We start from the raw sequence: 6,000 nt of genomic DNA on the forward strand, positions 1-6,000 counted from the left end.
AACCTAATAACCTGAGTCATGACCAGTGCCTCCAAGATTCTGGACTTGAGAGTGGGATCTGGGAATTGAACCCAGGCACTCTACTGTGGGACACGGGCATCTTAACTGGTGCCTTAACCACTAGGCTAATTGCCTACCCCTGTGGAAACGATTTTAACATGTTGTTTATCTTTGTCAAAATTAGAGAACTCAGAATGGAGAAAGAAATAATTGTGATGAGTATACAAAAGCTGTTCCCCATCACTCATTTATTACTTATCATGGAATTTTAAAAGAAAAAGAAAAAAATATGTATGGGTGATCTTTGTTTAGACTTCATCTTTTATGCTGTATGGAGAATATCAGCCTGACTTTGTGGATATAATGACGGACAGTTGGATAGTTGAAGGCACAACTACCCAAAAAAAAAAAAAAAAAAAAAAAGCCAAGAAGAGATTAGAATACCTTTCCTAATAATTAGTTCCAAAAAGAGCAGAAAGCATATAAACCATAGTCTTCGACCAGAATGGAAAAAACAGTTGTAATAGACTAGCCATCAAAAACCTGAGCATTAATTCAGTATCCTACTAACAAAAGTTAAGGAATTAAACCCTTAAATACAAATTATTTAAATGGTAAAGAAAATGAGAACACAATTGAAAACCTGTGAGTCATAATTAAATTTGTATAATCTAATATGCATGCATATATATATATATTTTAAGATTTATCTATTTGAAAGGCAAAGTTACAGATATGCGGAGGCAGAGAGAAGCCTTGCATCCACTAGTTCACTCCCCAAATGTCCACAACAGCCAGGGCTGGGCCAGACTTAAGTCAGGAACCAGGAGCCTCATCCGGTCTCCCACGTGGGTGCAGAGGCCCAAGCATTTGGGCCATCCTCTGCTTTCCCAGGTCATTAGCAGGGAGTTGGATTGGAAATGGAGCAGCTGGGACATAGGATGCCAGAGCTGCAGAGGGCAGCTTAACCCGCTATGCAACAGCGCCGGCCCCTCATGCATATATTAAAATAATAGAAAGAAGAGATGGAGCAGGATGGTGGCCAAGTAAGCTGTCCCAGCAACTACCTCCTTTCAGAAACACCAGTTTAAACAGATATTCAGGCACCAATTCACCTGGGTAAGAGCTACAGAAAGCAGATGAGAGATTACAGTGCCTGATTTTTGTAAAATAATGAAAGCCATATTCCAAGTAGCACTGTGTACAGAAAGATGCCACCTGCGTGGGGAAGGGAGAAGGCATTTAACCCCAATGTTAGCTCACTGGAATAAGGTTCAGCATCACATAAGGCCCCTACCCCTAGGACCCCTACCCTGCACACTGAGTATTTGGACCTCCACAGCCAAGCAACCTCTGCCATCCCTTCCCCAACTATTAGCAGAAATCGGGGGAAGACCCCAGCTTCTGGAAGCTAGGCAGGAGAGGGAGTTTTGGAACTTGCCTTGGATTTCAGACCTGACCCACCACCTTGAGACCTAGCACCTTATAAAGTCCAAAGAACTCTACCAACCAGACCAGTACTGGCAGGCTGAGCCACTAGACTTGTCCTGGCATCAGGCAGAGACCACACTCTGGTAGGATGGACTGCTGGTGCGTGTCACCACTAGCTTCAGGCAGGCCTGGCACGCTTGTACCCCTGTGACTTTGGGAAGCCCACGGACTGTGGGACACAGATGAGACCCAGCCAGTGCCAATCTGGCTGACCAGGAAGCTGCCTTTATCACCCTCTGCCAGCCTTAGGAAGATAAGAAAGCACAGGGCTGTGTTGGCACTTAGGTAAAGGCCAGGTTTGTCTTCCTCTTAGGCAAGTGCCGTTGGACAGCATGGGCCTTCCTCAGTATCAGGCAGGCACCTGGCCCTGTTTAAGATGGACTTGTTTTGGTATGTGTGCTATCACTAACTTCACATGGGCCTCATGTGCACACTCAAGATTGCACAGGGCCTAATGTCTCTGAGACCCAGGTGTGACCCACCCACGAAGATGAGGGACTGCCTTTATCACCCCTCCTACAAATTTGGCCGAAGAGCAAGGAACCACAGGACTGTTGGGGGATTCAGTACCAAGTTGATAAAACCCAACATTGGGCAGATCCAAATGGTTCCTGTCTCCAGGTCTACCTACGGAGCTTCTGTGCCTGCTGCAGTGCCAACTGGAGTTCTGTAGCCCCAACAGATTATACACTAGCCAGCAACACCAGTGACCATTAGGAGTGGCATCAGACAGTGAGTCCACCTCAGTGATAGATTGACCATGGTAGGGTGGGCTTCACTCTAATCCCAGGTGGGCTGTAGGCCACAGGTGTGAGCAAGCATCATGGCATTGTTGGACACAAGACTAGGAGTCTAGGTTATTGAGATCTTTCTTAGTAGATGTATTTATAACTGTACACATCTGTCTATGTTCTGTTTTAGCTGAATACCATAAGTCTTAATATGCTGTATATTAATTTCATTCTTCTGAAATTATTTTATGATTTCTTCTTTGCACTTGATCTTAGCCAAAAGGCTGAGAAGCAATCTTCTTTGACCAGTTGGTTACTTAAGAGTGAAATGTTTAATTTCCACTTATTTGTGAATTTCCTCAACTTTTCCTGGTGTTGATTCCTTATTGTAAAAACATTGTGTTCAAAGAGCTTTTGCAGTTTTTACTTCAGCTCTGAGATGAAATATGTGAGATTGAGTTGACTGCCTCTTCCTGAGGATTCATGGGTTAGACATACTGGGCTGAATGGTATCTGGATGCCCAAAGTTCTTTTGTAAATCAGGACCATCCCAACCTGGGCTCATAACAAGTAGGGCTTTCTACAGAACTGGCCTCTGTTCTTCAAAAACATTCATGTTATAAAAAGCAAAGAAAGGCAGAGGAACTGTCTAGTTGACAAGACTCTTAAGATATGTGTGGGGCCAGAATTGTGGCCTACAGCACAGGCATCCCATGTGGGTACCAGTTCAAGTCCCTGATGCCCCACTTCTAATCCAGCTCCAGGCTAATGCACCTGAGAAAGTAGTGGAGGATGGCCAAGTGCTTGGGCCCCTGCTACTTCTCTAAGAGACCTGGAGGAAGCTCCTTGGTCCTGGCTTCAGCCTGGCCCAGCCCTGGTCATTGCAGCCATCTGGGGAGTGAACCAGCAGTGGATGATCTGCCTCTCTCTGACTTTCAAATAAATAAATAAATAAATAAATAAATAAATAAATAAATCTTTCAAAAAAGAAAAAGACTGGCCAGCGCCGCAGCTTAATAGGCTAATTCTCCACCTAGCGGCACCAGCACACCGGGTTCTAGTCCCGGTCGGGGCGCCAGATTCTTTCCCGGTTGCCCTTCTTCCAGGCCAGCTCTCTGCTGTGGCCCGGGAAGGCAGTGGAGGATGGCCCAAGTGCTTGGGCACTGCACCCCATGGGAGACCAGGAGAAGCACCTGGCTCCTGCCTTCGGATCAGCGCAGTGCACTGGCCACAGCACGCCAGCCGTGGCGGCCATTAGAGGGTGAACCAATGGCAAAAGGAAGACCTTTCTCTCTGTCTCTCTCTCTCACTGTCCACTCTGCCTGTAAAAAAAAAAAAAAAAGAAAGAAAGAAAGAAAGAAAGAAAGAAAGAAAGAAAGAAAGAAAGAGAGAGAGAGAGAGAGAGACTAGGAGCTGGCGCCACAGCTCACTAGGCTAATCCTCCTCCTGCAGCGCCGGCACTCCAGGTTCTAGTCCCGGTTAGGGTGCCGGATTCTGTCCCAGTCGCTCCTCTTCCAGTCCAGCTCTCTGCTGTGGCCCGGGAAGGCAGTGGAGGATGGCCCAAGTCCTTGGGCCCTGCACCTGCATGGGAGACCGGAGGAAACACCTGGCTCTTGGCTTCAGATCAGTGCAGTGCGCGGCAGTAGCAGCCATTTGGGGGGTGAACCAACAGAAGGAAGACCTTTCTCTCTGTCTCTGTCTCTCTCTCTCTCACTGTCTAACTCTGCCTGTCAAAAAAAAAAAAAAAAAAAAAAAAGACTGGGGCCAGCGCTGTGGTACAGCTGGTTAAATCCCTGGCCTGAAGTACCAGCATCCCATATGGGTGCCGGTTCGAGACCTGGCTGCTCCACTTCTGATTCAGCTCTCTGCTATGGCCTGGAAAGCAATAGAAGATGGCCCAAGTCCTTGGGCCCCTGCACCCGTGTGGGAGACCCAGAAGCTCCTGGCTCCTGGCTTCAGATCAGTGCAGCTCCGGCCATTGTAGCCATCTAGGGAGTGAACCAGTGGATGAAGACCTCTCTCTACCTCTCTCTGTAACTCTTTCAAATAAATAAAATAAATCTTTAAAAAAAAAAAAAAAAAGAAAGAAAAAGATATATGTGACAACAGATTTCAAGACGTGATCCTGAAGTAGGTTTTATACCGGAGAAAAAAATGTTATAAAGAACATTATTATTAGGGCAACTAGAAATGCAACACTGCTCACAAATGCAATACTTTTTAATGTAATCCATGTGACACCTCTTGAATGTGATAACTGTACTGTGGTTATGTAAAAGAATAGCCTTGTTCCTGGAAAAGACACTGGAGAATTATGGGTTAAAGAGACATGGTATATGTATCCTACTCTTAAATGATTCAGAAAAAAATTGTGTGTGTGTGTGTGTGGGTGTGTGGGTGGGTAGAGAGAGAGAGAGAGAGGAGAGAGAGAAAAGGAGCTGGAGTAGTAAAGTAAATAAAGCAAAATTCTTTTTGAAAAGGGTAAATCCGAGGGCCTGGTGTTGTAGCTCAGTGCTTTAAGCTGCTGCTAGTGTGCCTAGGAAAGCAGACAAAGATGGCCCAAGTGCTTGGGACCCCGCCACCCAGGAGGGAGATCCAATGGAGTTCCAAGCTCCTGGCTTCAGCCTGGCCTACCCCTGTCTATTGCAGCCATCTGGGGAGTGAACCAGCAGATAGAAGACCTCTTTCTCTTTCTCCCTTTCTCTTGTCATTCTGCCTTTCAAATAAATAAATATATATTTAAAGATGATTTATTATTATTATTTATTTATTTATTTACACAGACAGAGGAGAGGCAGAGAGAGAGGGAGAGAGAGAGAGGTCTTCCAATTGGTTCACCCCGCAATTGGCCACAACAGCCAGAGCTGAGCCGATCCGAAACCAGGAGCCAGGAGCTTCTTCTGGGTCTCCCACGTAGGTGCAGGGGCCCAAGGACTTGGGCCATCTTGTACTGCTATCCCAGGCCACAGCAGAAAGCTGAATCAGAAGTGCAGCAGCCGGGTCTCACACCGGTGCCCATATGGGATGCTAGAGCTTCAGGCCAGGGCGTTAGCCTGCTGAGCCACAGTGCCTGCCCCAATAAATAATTTTTAGAAAGGTAAATCCGTGAAGGGCATGTATGGGTTTTTAAAATACTGTTATGACTTTTATATGAGTTTGAATTTATTTTCACATAAGATTTTTAAGCTATTTGAAAACAATGGTACATTTATTTGGTAGAAAATTGTGCAGTTCTAAATAAGGAGGGGGAAAGCCTTTTACATATTTATAGGGAATACCATCCTCAATATATTTAGGGAATTTTGATTGTAGTGGTGGCTCCACAAGTTTGGAAGCTGTCCAAACTTAATAAACCATATCTTTAAAATGGAAGACTCTTATTGTATATAAAGTATACCTCATAGTTAATATAAAAATAGCTATATAATCAGGAGGGAAAATTATAGACATCCATGTGCACAGTTGCTATTATCTATGTGAAAAACTAGAAAAAAGAGTATTTAATATACTTGAAAATATGTAAAGATTTATAGGAAGGAAGGATATGTTTATAATGTTTACCAGAAGTTGTCTCCAAGTTTGGGAAACATCACTGTATCTACTTCTGCACACAAACATATTCATAGGTATTACCATGTGTATTTATTTCAAAAATAAAAATAGGGCTGGTGTTGTGGCATAAAAAAATGGATATTTTAGTAAGCTCTGAGAAATACTGCTTTCTCTGTTTTTTTCTGGATTTTAGATTTATTTTTACTAGTCAGAATTAAGAACAAAG

The 6,000-nt window shown here is 44.4% G+C and overlaps 1 long non-coding RNA gene across 1 annotated transcript in view; it reads right to left on the reverse strand.

The window, feature by feature from the left end:
- Nucleotides 1-6,000, reverse strand: part of LOC127491347 (uncharacterized) — a 23,587-nt gene that overhangs the window by 6,425 nt on the left and 11,162 nt on the right. The window lies entirely within an intron of this gene.

The sequence above is a fragment of the Oryctolagus cuniculus genome, chromosome 18 (assembly GCF_964237555.1).
Source record: "Oryctolagus cuniculus chromosome 18, mOryCun1.1, whole genome shotgun sequence".
In the NCBI taxonomy this organism is placed as follows: Eukaryota; Metazoa; Chordata; class Mammalia; order Lagomorpha; family Leporidae; genus Oryctolagus; species Oryctolagus cuniculus.